Below are 13,208 nucleotides of genomic sequence, written 5' to 3'. Positions count from 1 at the left end.
GTCCCAGCAGATTCTGAAGACCTTAAGAGCTGCTGATAAGAAGGTCTTATGTGATACAGTTAGCTCTGTATTGTCCAATCTGCACCTCTTTGAATGATAATTCTTACTGAACCTGACTCTTTAACTAAGGCTCTAGAACTTTAATGACTACAAGTATTTCCTTTATGGGGGGGGATACTTGCTTGTGTTATCACTGTTTCTCTTCTCAGACTAGCTCTTGTGCGGAGATACATGTGATACAAAGAATCAAGTCCTCCTGACCCATATAGTTGATTTTGGAAGACTTATTTATATTTGTTGAAGTGAATTCTAAAAGGACTAAACTGTATGCTCAATCTAAATAACCTTCAGGAAAACCTGTTGCTTACCCTCCAGCTGACGTGTATTGTACTGTCTGTAACACAAGGGCACTTATGTGCTTTGAGGTTGTTCTTGTTGTTGCTGTATAAAACCTCTAGACTCATTGTGTGTTAAGACCCTTTCAAAATACGCAGTGTCAAGTGTGGGTCCTCTTGTTTGCAGTCTGATGGCATTAAAAATATTGAAGTCTAGTCTTTTGTATGGATGAAGAAATTAGCTTATCAGAGCATCTGAAGCTGTCGAGTTAATCATTGCAAATAAGCGTTCAGGTCTCAATACTCGAAGAAAATAATCCTTGAGCATGATTACTCAGGAAAACTTAATTGCATTCATTCTGACAAAACAGGTTGGCTTTTTTTAGTAAAAAATGTATTCAATATTTAACTGTTTTTCCAGGTAAAATACCCTTTCTCAGATGTGTAACCCAAGAAAAGGAGAGCATCTGGTTTTCTTGAAGGTACCTGAACTAAAAGCACATGCCTTGCTTTCACTTACCTGCCCCAGTTTATGTAGGTTAACTTGTAACTGTCGTATTTAAAGTTTCAGGGACATCCCACTTACTCTTTATAAACTTGATGAACAAAAACTAAGTTGCTGCTATCAGTGGAACTATAAGGCTTCCAAAGGGTGAGCTTTGCCACTGCACAAAGTCTTACTATTTCTGGCTTTTTTGAGTTAATTACTTACTGCTCCCTTCTGCAATCTTGCTTCCTTTATATATTCAGATTTCCTCAGGCTGAATCTTATTAAAATCCTGTGCAGTGCAGTAAGCTTCACACTAAGCTTTGCAGTGGTTTTATGCGTCTGTTGTTACTGCTGTGAAGTAGAGTAGGTTTGTACACTTGTTCTTCCTTGAGGAATAGATGCCGAGCCTTTTGGGTGCAACGCAGAATGCTTTGGGAAGTTGCATCAGCTTAACTTGGGTGACTTAAACTGAACTGATGCAAAACACTCACAGACAGTGTCAGTTAAGAATGGCTACATTTGAAATAAACTTATTTGGGGCTGTTTTTGATTTCAGTAATCTGGAATCTTAAATGGAGTGTGCAGAGTTGAAATTGGCTTCTTGGATAGGTCATAAGCATATAATGGCTGGAACTGAACAGAAAAATAATGATTAAATATGTATCTTCAATTAGAATAATGTTACTTTGGTGAAAGATGGGCATGGGCATTGGTGAGGCTGCACCTTGAATGATGTATTCAATTTTGAGCCCATCGCTACAGGAAGAACATTGAGGGGCTAGAGTGTGTCCAGAGAGGAGCAATGAAGCTGGTGAAGGGGCTGGAGAACAAGTGTTATGAGCAGTGCCTGAGGGAACAGGGGTTCTTTAGTCTTGAGAAGAGGAGGCTGAGACCTTATTGCTGTCTACAATTTCCTGAATGGAGGTTGTAGTGAGGTGGTGTTGGTGTCTTTTCCCAAGTGACATGTGGTAGGATGAGAGGGAATGGCCTCAAGTTGCACCAGGAGAGGTTCAGATTGGACAGCAGGAACAATTTCTTCACCAAAAGGGTTGTTGGGCACTGGCAGAGGCTGCCCAAGTAGGTAGTAGAGTCCCTATTCCTGAAGGTCTTAAAAGACAGATGGATTAAGTGCTTAGGGATATGGTTTAGTAGTGGATAGGTACAGTTGGACTCTATGATCTCAAAGGTCTTCTCCAACCTAGCAATTCCATGATTTTTATGATCATGAAAGAAAAAAAACAAAGAGCAAAACAAAACTCAGAAAGCTAAATTATATTTAAGCTGTTCATCCTAACCCCCTCCCCCCACCTCTCCTGAGAATTTACAAACTGCCTGCAGCAGATTTTAATCACTGGTTTTCAGAAGATCTTTTTGCCTAGTGTCTCTGATAACTTAGACCCAGTTCAATCTTGCTAATATCATAAGCTCAAATGTTTGAAGAGTGTAGCTTTAAGTATTAGTATGGGTTAAATCATACTAGTATGTTTATTCAGTTTTCATTTTTATGCAAGTTCTGATGGCAAATTGTCACTGTGAACTAGCAAAACATGCTGTATTTTGCATTTGTAGAGTGTAACTTTGAGATGTTTTTTCTTGTTTAATTGCAGATGCTTGGTACTCATGCCTCTAATGCTAGAATTTAAATTTGCTTGGCTGTTTTTTCTTTTTAAAATCTGTAACTGAATAATAAATGGGAGTTTGTAACCCTTTCAGAGTGGTGGAATCTGTCCAGCCTCAAAGAACAACCCTCTGTCAGAGCCTGTCTAGATTCTTGATTTTATAAGACCTAGCTTAAAGCACTAAGCGAAATATAATGGTTTTCCTTTACTGAAGTGTTATCACATGTGTTTTCGTGTGTTACCTCCCCAATGTCTTTAGTATAATACACAGATCTGTAAAAGGCTTTTATTAAGAAGCCCTGTTCTCTCACCAATTGTGGTTTTGTGTTGAAATATATTTGCATTTTTTAGTTTTTACCTTTTTAGCCTTTTACTCTGCTTAGCCTCCTAAGATCTTAAACAGTTGTGTGATGAGTACTGATTGACTTTCTCAATTAGCTTGTGAAATGCACCTAACGATGACAAAATGCTTGCTTACGGAAGCATCTAAGTGCCTGCTCATGTTCACTCTAGTGCTGGACAGTTGGTTAGTGGAGCAGACCTAAATAAGGAGACAGGCTTCCTTAGGTAATAAAATTTGCTAGAGAAACAGCAGGCATGCCTCACTTGTTAACTCTTCTGTATGGCGGGCATGATATGATCCTACAGCTTGTTAATAGTCCTGGTAAGTTTATGCAGTAATTACTGTTCATCTTATTTTTTTTTACTTCCCCACATCGGCCCTGTAAATGGGAAATAGCACTTGCTGCCTGTAGATGCTTTATAAGAATGCCAAGAATCACTGCCTATGTCTTGGTTTGAGACTGAACACAGATTGTGTTAAAGCAAACTGTTCTCATCACTGTTGCTGCTCAAAAGGCCATTTTAAAAACTGGAATGCTGTGTTACTGTCCTGGCAATGCTAAAAATCATTTAATGTAGAATTCTGTTATATCCCATGCCAGTTTTTCTGGTTCATATTTATGTATGGCGACTTAAGTATAAACACAAAAGCTGAAATTCTGAAAACAAATCTTTTGTTGTTTCTTGCTGAGAGAAATTAATTGCTATGGATCTACTTTGGATTAGTTCATACTTAGTAGTTTTTTTGCTGACTTATCTATTTCAGGAGTATATAGAAATTACCAATATGTTTTAGTTTAAGTTAGCTCATGTTGCTTTTAGTTCCTGTGTATAGGAGGCTGACAAAATTCCAACCGAAGTTTGTGGTTTTTTCCTATTTTTGTAATATTGCACTAATCTGTAAGGGTGCTATATGTGAATTCTTTACAATGCTGTTGTCAGAAGCAGGGTCTTGTCTCCGTTTGATTTCACTGTGATTTTCATGTACCATTTTGAGTGTGTCACTTGACAAGAGTTCATTTCTGTCTTCTGGCATTACTAACTTGGTCTTACAAGAGGCTCATGAGCAGAAAACTTGGCTCTACTTAAGTTACGAGGCCAACTTAAAATGCTTGTTGAGCTGCAGTTATTGCAGAAGTGAAGATGCTCCAAAGGAGAAAAAAACAAAACCAAAAAAAAACCCCAACTCTACTTGATATGGAAAATGTACTGGAAAGCTAAAGTTGGTGCTCCAAAGTGCAGTTGTGTATCTTTCTATCCTGTGAGAAAGAGTGCCTTGACACAATGCCTCCGTTGACATGATGCTTGAACAAATATTGAAGCTAAAGTAGTTGGGCCAAAGAATTTTTCAGCTCTAACAAAAATATAAAAATATTACACTTCTTTCTCTAAAAGACTTTTCATTGATATGTAGTGTTTATTTTAAAGTATCCTACAAATTGGAGGCAGTTTACCTTTTCCTGTGTACACTTATTTCTAGTCACTGGACAATCCGAACAGGAGAAGTAGCTGCCTGGGTGAGTTTTACTCGGCAGGATGAATGTTCCCATAAACAGTTTCTTGTTGTTTGGTTTGGTTTAATTTTTTCTTAATTTGGACTTAGAAAAAGTTTAGGTTCTTAAACATCATAGATTAGGATAAACTCATTGGCTGTTTGGGGAGCTCAATACTGAATGACTGAAGTAAAAATGGTATGCTGCTCTTCCTTAGAGGCTTGGAGTGCAGAGAAGAGTTGCAAGAAAGCAGAAGCACTGTGGTATGTTGTGCTGCATTAAAGGCGAACACTAGAACTTTTACCTTAGCCACAACTTTTTTTGAGTGTACATGCATGTGCGCTTTCTTTCTATTCTCCCCTGTGTCCTGTTGTAGTGAAATCGGACACAAAGCTTTTAGCACTGCAAGCCTTTCTAGAACATGTGTTTAGTTGAAATTTGACTGATGCATGTAGTACATAGAAAAGGCTGTTTAGTTATAAAAGTCTGTATTGCAATTATAAGGACAGCTGCAAGAGCAGTATTGTATTTAGGCCTCACCTAATTTGCTCAAAGAACTGCTTTCTTGATTAATTTTCCGTAACACTTACTGTTATGAAAATGCTTGCTCTGGTTTTAGTATTTTGTATTCTCAGTAGGTGTGAGACTGATATTGCATAGTTTGATTTCGTTACATGTTGCTGAAAATAGAATATGGAAAATATACTTACGCATGCATTTATAATAATATTCTATAGTGTTTCCAATTAGAATCAGGTTACAAGCCTTTCTCCTGCCATCAAAAGGCTTACAAAGTGAAGGGGACAGTATTTTTGTTGTTGTATATTTGTAATAGTGTGATTCAGTGGAGTAAAATACAGTGGACAGAAAATGTATTGTTTTTTAGAAAGACTTTTTGTCTTTTTGCTACTATGACTGTTTTAAACAGCTTTTTCTACACTTCTCAGTTCTTCTATTAGTGAATGCTCTGGGTCTAGGACAGTTTGTAGATTGAGTTAAAGCAAAGGCAGCCTCTGCTTCCCTTTTTTTTTTTTTTTTTAGCCGATGTTGTCACTTCATAATTTCAGATATGTGAGTTGGAAGTATGTGTACATCTAGAAAACTTCTGCTTTCTTAGTTTAGAATTTCTTTGGCATTGTTTGAACTACTAAGTGGCTGGTGCTTGTTTCTACACTGAATCGCAGTCTTTGACACAAACTTGTTATGAGCAAAATGTCAGACTTTGTCTGGGGATTTAAAGGTGTGAAGTCTAGATGTAGTCATGAGTTGACCTGTACCATAGCTCAACAGGGCCTTCTTCCTGAGGACATCAAGGCATTAAAACTGGTTAATCAGTTTTGTCCAGATGTTTAATGTTCAGCCTAATATAATTTGTCTAGCCTTGTACGAGAGTACCTTTTTTGTCTGTGTTTACCCCTCAGCCAAGCAGCACCTATAGAATGATTGCGTATGAATGATGTTTGCAGATAATCAAGCAATATTTCAAGTAGATCTTCATGTTGGTACATGTCAAGCAACATATAGCCTCTTACCTAACAAGCCAGAATGGAGTTACTACTTTAGAGAAAGTATGTAGGTGTGTGCACCTTCTTGCCTTATGTTATTCTGTCTCCTGTATTGCGTGATGAAAATGATTCATGTAGTTAAACTGAATAGTAACTTGCTCTCTGATTTGGTTTTTTTTTTTGGTGTTTGCTGTTTGTTTGTTTTTTTTTTTTTTTTAAATTGCTTGCTCTGAAGTCCATACTTTAGCTCAAATGTTGAGGGTTAGTGGAAGCTGAAGTTCTTACTGTGAAGTGTCTCAGTATGTGCATGTGATTATTCAGTCTTCTGGTGTCTCAACATGCTTCAATTTTACTGTGAATTCTGACCCTGAAGACTTCGGATGGCTGCCTTGGCTGATTCTTCGCAGAATAGATGATGACAGCTGGTGCCATCAGAGGGCTTGTGCTGCTGCCCCATATAAGCAGAGCTGGATAAGTCCATTTTGTCCAAACCTGTTTCATAAGTCTTGCTGTCAGACATGAGGGGACTTAAGGAAGCAAAGAGCTTTCTCTGAATAGCCCTTCTTAGGCTAACGTGGTTAATTAATCTGTTGAAATCAAACTATTTCAGAGTTGAAAAGGATAATTTTTTTGTGTGTGCTTTAGTATAGCTATCCTAAGAACTTAGTAAGAAACACCTTAAGCTTTGGAAGATGTCTTTTAATCAAAAGATACTATGCTTCTTTTCTGCTTTTTTCTGTACATCCACATCTGAGTATTGAATATTTCAGGCAGCTTACAAAGTGCATGATCTTAAATTAGATATCGGGAAATCAGATTTGCTCAGAGGCTGGACATGATTTTTCAGGCTGACTTGTTTCTCAGGCTTTGCTGGAATACTAGCACTACAATACAGAAAACCTGTTTGTGTGCTCTTTGTCTTGAGTGAGATGTTGAATGATGGGAATTCATCTGGAAAGTTTTAGAAAGGGATAATATATCTGCTGTAGGGCATAGATTCAGCTTTCTCAAGGACTTAAACTATGGAATTCTAACTCAATTTAGTCTTATGCCAGAGCTGCATTTTTGTCTTCCTTGTGGTGTAAAGACTTTTTTAGTTTCTTTAAATTTTTTTTTTTCATATGTGTAGACTATTAAAAGAGCTGGTTATTTTAAAAAAAGATCCTACAGAAATACTCTTTGGCAACTTCAAAGTCAAAGTATTAGGAAGAGGGGAAAAAATAGATGGCTCTGGTACTTTAGATAAATTCCTTCTATTCCTCTAAAAAAAAAACAAACCTAAAAAACAAAACCAAACACCCCTCCCCTCAAACAAAATGCCCCCCTCACCCCCCAAAAAAACTAAACAACAAAACCTCACCCTGCCTGTGGGTAGTGAGCTGGCAAAGTGTGCTGCTAGTGTAGAAGGCCAGCCGTAACCTGGGCTGCATCAAAACAAGTACGGCCAGCAGGTCAAGGAAGGTGATTCTGCCATCTATTCTGCTCTTGTGAGACTTCGTCTGGAGTATTGTGTCCAGTTCAGGAATCCTTAACATAAGAAGGTTATGAAGCTGTTGGAAGAGGTCCAGGGGAGGGCTGTGAAGATGATCAGAGGGCTGGAGCATCTCCAGTATGAGGACAGGCTGAGAGAGTTGGGATTGTTCAGCCTAGAGAAGAGAAGGCTCTGAGGAAGTCTTATATTGATCTTCTAGTGCCTGAAGGGGGGCCTACAAGAAAGCTGAGGGGAGGGGCTGTTTACAAAGGCAAAAGTGATAGGGCTAGGGGCAATGGGTGTAAACTGGAGAGGGGCAGATTTAGACTAAACATTAGGAAGAATTTCTTCACGATGAGGGGAGTGTGGCTCTGGCACAGGTTGCCCAGGGAAGCTGTGGCTGCCACATCCCTGGAGGTGTTCAAGGCCAGGTCGCATGGGGCCTTGGGCAGCCTGATTTAGTGGGAGGTGTCTCTGCCCATGGCAGAGGGTTTGGAATTGGATGATCCTTAAGGCACATTCCAACCCAAACTATTCTAGGAATCTATACAGATACACCATACAGATTGCTGTACTTCATGCAGTTAAATAAAAGTATCATTGACCTGTAATATGAGTTAAAATTGCACAGCCTAGACTGTTTGAACTAATTATTACTGCTGCACTGAGGGGAGTGGAGCAGCCTAACTCAGGGTGGAATTTGCCAGTGTCCCAGTGTGGCTTCTGCTTCCATCTAAATAAAAGATGCCCTTCTGGGTGACAGTTTGTATGGAAAGTCCTGAACCAGCCCTGTGTTTGTATCATGTCTTGATAAAGCAGTTTTAAGAGCTCATGTGAGGTGGGATTAGTGTAGGATGTTTTGGGCCATCTTCTTGGACTGTCATTAATATCTCAATAGGACTCGGATGTTAGGATTGTAGCCTAATGTATGTGTCTCTTGTTTTCTTACTAATTGGTTTGTATTAGTCTAGAGGGCTTTTATTTCTCTCCTTTTGCAGTACTGTAATTGCTACTGTGAAGGTGTTTTTTACCATACAGTGCCTGTCATACAAGCCACTGTATTTGCGTATGTAATATTGTCCTTGTTGTGTTGTGAGGTAAAGTGCTGTCTTCTGTGCTTCAGTTCTGCAGCAATAAAATTGTGACGCTATCTACTTTTTAAGGTAGTGGCTATCAAGTAAAATTGGCCGAGCTGACTTTCTAGATTAAGTCACTATAAGACTTCCCTTCATGACCTTTCTGTCTGTCTGGATAGATGGGAGTTCTTGAAGTAGTGCTGGTGCCACTGGTATTTGGATGTGCTGTCCTACTCCTAGCAAGATGAATCTCTCCCTGAGGAGAGTAGTTGAGAGTAGAGGCGTGTGCAGCAGCTGTAGCTGTGAGGTGGCTGTGCAGCAGCAGTTCCTGGAACAACTCATTTTAGCAGAGGCTAGATTCTGCAAGCCCTTGTGCTGGCCTGTGTGTTATCTGAGTAGGAACCTTAACAAGTGGCCTGGATTGCTGTAGTGCTACGTTGGTGAAAGCTCCTTGGATTTTGTGTTCTGCTGTAAACAGTAATCCTCCTTGATTATGTCAATTTGCCCTAAAGTTAAAAGGTCACTTCTGAAGCCAATACGTGGACTGTCCTTGCTGATACATGCAAATATCTTTCAGCATAATTGGTATTTTTGAGGAAGATTTGTGCAGGAGCACAGCAGAAATAGCAACATGTAGTCAGATGGCTTTCATGAAAAGACACCAGTTCATAGACCAGAATAATTGTTTTTACTGCCTTAATTTTGTGGAGTTCCATACTCTCATCTTTTAAACCTGATTGCACTACTTCCAGTTGTACACTTAGTTCTTTAAACTTTTGTAACTGATCACCTGGAGTTAGTTGATTCATTGCTTCTTTACTGTACCCATGGTTACTTAGAACATACTCACATCACTGGTCTTGGTGAGTCTGCAGATGAGACTGATTTACTTCCAAATTGTTTTGTCAGTTACAGCTGTGGCTGCTACAGTGTGCTTTGAGGGAGCAGTTTATAGAATCTGTTTGTCACCCTGTAGTTAGTGTTTCCACATTTCAGCTAGTCTACGTAATGCTACTTTGTCCTCCCTTTCCTCTCCTAAATGGGTGTATATATAGATATCTGGCTGGACATGGGATAGGAATGATTTTAAATGCATCTTGAATCATTTTTATGAAATGACTTCTGTTTAGAAAGAAGTTGTAGAGCTCTAGGACCTCACATGAAAAGGTGACCAAGAACTATGAAGTATATTTGGAAATAACTTTTTCCAAATGTCCTTTCTGAAACATCTAGTTTGATCACATGTTCTTTTCTGCCTCTCCTCTCTGTTCCTCAAAATATCTCATGGACAGTAAAACAAATGTCAGAACTGGACTTGGGTTCCAACTTGTTTTTTACTGTGGAAATAATATCTTGACTCAAAATTTAAAGTGATAGTAGTTACTGTTAAGTCTTTAAGCAAAGAAATGGAAAATAAACAATATTCAGCTGCAGCACACTGTACAACTGATACAAATGCCACTTAGCAGACAGTTTGGCTAGCTTCTATTTCCACCTTGCGTTTGTGCTTAGAGTGGTCATTTCCTTTCTTGAACTTCTAGACATAACAGGTTCAGTGATAAGCCTTCCCTGGGCATAGCAGGTAGCTTAGGAAGAGGAAGTTGTTACCTGAGGTACATGGTACAGTGTATTATAAAAGTATGCAGTGTAAATGTAGAGTAACCTCAGTACTTTCACATCAGATTTTGTCCATTGGTAGGATAAGATCAACGTAACTCAAGTGGTTAGGTTTTTAATTTCATTTGTACCTTTTCAGTCGTGCTGTAGGTACACGGGCAAGATGTAGGTGTTGCAAAGCAGTTGTCTAATGGTACAATAAGATATAATGATGTCTTTTCTAAGAGCAATGCTGAAGATGTTACTCAGCTGTTGTGACTTGTAGGAATAGTTTTAATCTTGCAGTTTTAGTAAATGGTAATTTGGGATGAACATTATTAACTTTAAATTCTTTTTTTGCTGATTTAGTTCTTTAAATCCCTTTTAGAAGCTTTTAAAAAGCAATAAATTTCTTGGACTATTAGGTGAGAAGGGAAAGGAAAATAAGTGAAAGGGTTGTTGTGAATAGTATAAGCCTGTATGCTGAGCCTCATGAAGGGCTTGGCATAAAAAGATTTTGTTATTGTGGTGATGTTAAATGCTAGAGAAGAGAAAATATTTCTTACCAAAGACTGCAGCTTAGCAGGGAGTAATGGTGAGAAGTTTGGATTATTTTGGAGATATTTAGTTAGGTACTGAAGTAAATAGTAGCTCTGTGAGGGGCAGTACAAACACATTAATCATATTTTTGGCCTCTTCTGACCTGTAGGGTGAGGCTCAAATGGAAACAGCAAAATGTCTGGGAAAGGTATTGTGGAAAGAATTGAAGTGATATTTGTAGTTATTTTATTCTGCTGTCCCACTGTTACCATCCACTTGAAACTTTATTTTAAACAATAGTTCCTGGTGTTATGGAGACATAGTGTGCCAGGCAGGCAAAAAGACAATTATAAGGAAACGTGTCCTGTTTGTCAGTCTGTGGCAGAAACAAAACTGAAGAAGGAAGTGTTGAAGTGCGTAGTACTTAATAAGACTAAACAGTGGATTCTTCTTTGACTAATTACATAATAGAAAAGAAAATGCTTTTTCTTGTCAGCATAATGTGGAAAGTATTTTCTTCTATTAATAGAAAGCCTTGAGCTAGTAGAACACTTGTATAGGTTTAAGGAAGACCATATAACTGCATTAGAAACTTAGGTTGTGATGACTTCAGGCTTCAGCTGTGTAGTGCTTAAACATGATGGGTAGAATTTCACTGGAAAATCCAGTTACATATGGGAATCTTGGTATAACTTTGGTAATCGCAAACTGTAAGCTTCAATAGTATATTATGAAAGGATTCTGTGCTGCTGTTCTCATCCTCTACATAAACATCTGTATGGGCTGATCATGGAAGTCACTGAAAATTATTCAGTAATCTAACTTCTTAGTGTTGGAATTAAACGTACTTGCTTTTACTTCTAAAAGTGTGCCATGAAAAGCTGAGAAAAAAAAATCAAGGGAAACAAACATTCAGTATGTGAATTGGATTTTTGAATCTGTGAACAAGCAGCTCGAAAAGAAGTCCGAGTATTCCCATCTCTATTTTACTAGAAGTGTTGGCTGTGATGGGAGAGTTACGCTGTTGTGGGTGAGGTTAGAAACTAGTAGTTGTGTCAAGAAGGTAGGGGGGAAGACGAAGATATCAGAACAGATCATATTTCATGATCAGTTTCAGTCAGTGAGTTTGCAGTTAGTGATGGTGCATGTGTTTGTCTGTCATCCCTCTTAACTAATACTCGTGAAGCCTTCTTTCCAGGCAGCTACATCAGAGTTGAGTAAGCTGAAAACTATCTAGGAGTTTTTAGGAGGGGAAAAGGTATTCAGTGACTCAGATTTGTTTGACAGTGTAGTGTGCTAACATTTTAGTGCTGGCACTGAGGGTAGAATGTTGATTAGGATACAAGTATGGGATACCCTAAGGTAAGGAGGGGGAAAGAGTTAGTACTGTTTCTGGAAAAGAATATTTTTCATTGCTTGAGCCTCTGAACACAAGTGTTGCTCCAGTGTAGAGATCTGTAACTTGTAATGTGCCAGTCGAACTGGGGGATATGTGAAACTAGGTTATAGTATAATTCTAATCAGTTTTGAATATGCCCTGTCTTAAGAATTCATGTGGTGTCTTTCTGCTGTCACTAGAGGAGCATACAGTTAATGGTTGTCTCTGTCATTCCTTGCAAGGACTAATGTTTGTGTTAGTGTTTTATTGAGGGATAGTTAGGAGGTATGAACCTCTGTGTGTACTTAAGTGCTAAACCAGCTTTTTGCTGGGTTGTGTAATTTGTGCATGTATTCCTTACCTGTGAATGATGTAAAACACTCTGCAGATTTAAGCAGTTGTTTTAAACTTTTAGGAAAAGGGTTCTTACTACTGCAGGAAAGAATGTTCTCATAAATTTCACCTCTTATTTTGGAGCTGGCACTACTACTTTTTGGGAGTAGCACAAAGGAAAAACTTGACAGGCATAGTCTTAATTACCCAAATATTTTTAGGGTGTATCACTGGTAAATTTACTCTGAATATACGACTTCCTCTTCTAGCTGCCTGATGGCTGATAAGCTGTAGCAGAGTCACTTTAAAACACACATTAGTCACTGTGATTCCTCACCACCCTGTACTGAAAGTGGTGACTAATCTCTGGGTCTGACTTTCCATTATGAAGTACAACCTTTACCCTCGGTAACTAGATGGAGGATTTCACTGAACAGTCTAAAATGTTCCTACCTTCTGTGCCAGGCTCCCAACCCCACAGCCAGTGATCTACAGTTTTTGTACGAGCTGGAAAGGCTGTGGGGCATTAGATGTGCTGTTATGCTCTTTAGGAATCTTTAAACCTTGCTGTCTCTTTGAGAATTGGATAGTGGTTCTTCAGCAGTGATTGCAAAGCTAAGGCTGAATGAAAGCAGCTAGCAGTGAGAAGCTTGAGATGCTCAGACAGCAAACGACTTAAGGCCTGGTGATCCAGGTTTCTTCTGGCAGTCTTTCAGAATTCTTTTGCCTGATAAGACTGAGGTAATACAGTGACTTCCACTCTTTGTAGAAGGTTTATAATAGTCATTTTTAATCAATGGAAAAAGGACATAAGCCCAATATTTCTTTGCAATATTACTAAATATGCAGTGACAGAGCACCTTATTTGCCTTTTATTTAAAAGCAGCCAATTCAGAGGTTAAGTATGCATTCAGGTTAGCTGACTCCTCTGTCCAGATCTGAGTATTGCAACAGGCTTATTGCGAGAAGGTGGATTAAGTAGGAAGAAGACTTAATCTAATTTTTCTGGAGTGGAGTTGTGAGCAGGCCA

At 38.7% G+C, this 13,208-nt stretch overlaps 2 protein-coding genes across 3 annotated transcripts in view; both read left to right on the top strand.

Moving 5' to 3' along the window:
• RPL34 (ribosomal protein L34) overlaps positions 1 to 13,208 on the top strand; it is a 353,120-nt gene that overhangs the window by 6,440 nt on the left and 333,472 nt on the right. The gene's annotated exons all lie outside the window — the stretch shown is intronic.
• SGMS2 (sphingomyelin synthase 2) overlaps positions 1 to 13,208 on the top strand; it is a 28,812-nt gene that overhangs the window by 2,635 nt on the left and 12,969 nt on the right. The window contains exon 2 of one of the 2 annotated variants that reach the window (XM_069855540.1): positions 757 to 817. The exons of the other annotated variant lie outside the window; for it this stretch is intronic. The gene's annotated coding sequence lies outside the window, so the exon portion shown is untranslated. The remainder of the gene's footprint in view (positions 1 to 756; positions 818 to 13,208) is intronic. 2 annotated transcript variants of the gene reach the window in all.

This window comes from Phaenicophaeus curvirostris, chromosome 4, assembly GCF_032191515.1.
Source record: "Phaenicophaeus curvirostris isolate KB17595 chromosome 4, BPBGC_Pcur_1.0, whole genome shotgun sequence".
Classification (NCBI taxonomy): domain Eukaryota; kingdom Metazoa; phylum Chordata; class Aves; order Cuculiformes; family Cuculidae; genus Phaenicophaeus; species Phaenicophaeus curvirostris.
This window is presented reverse-complemented; position numbering and strand designations above follow the sequence as displayed.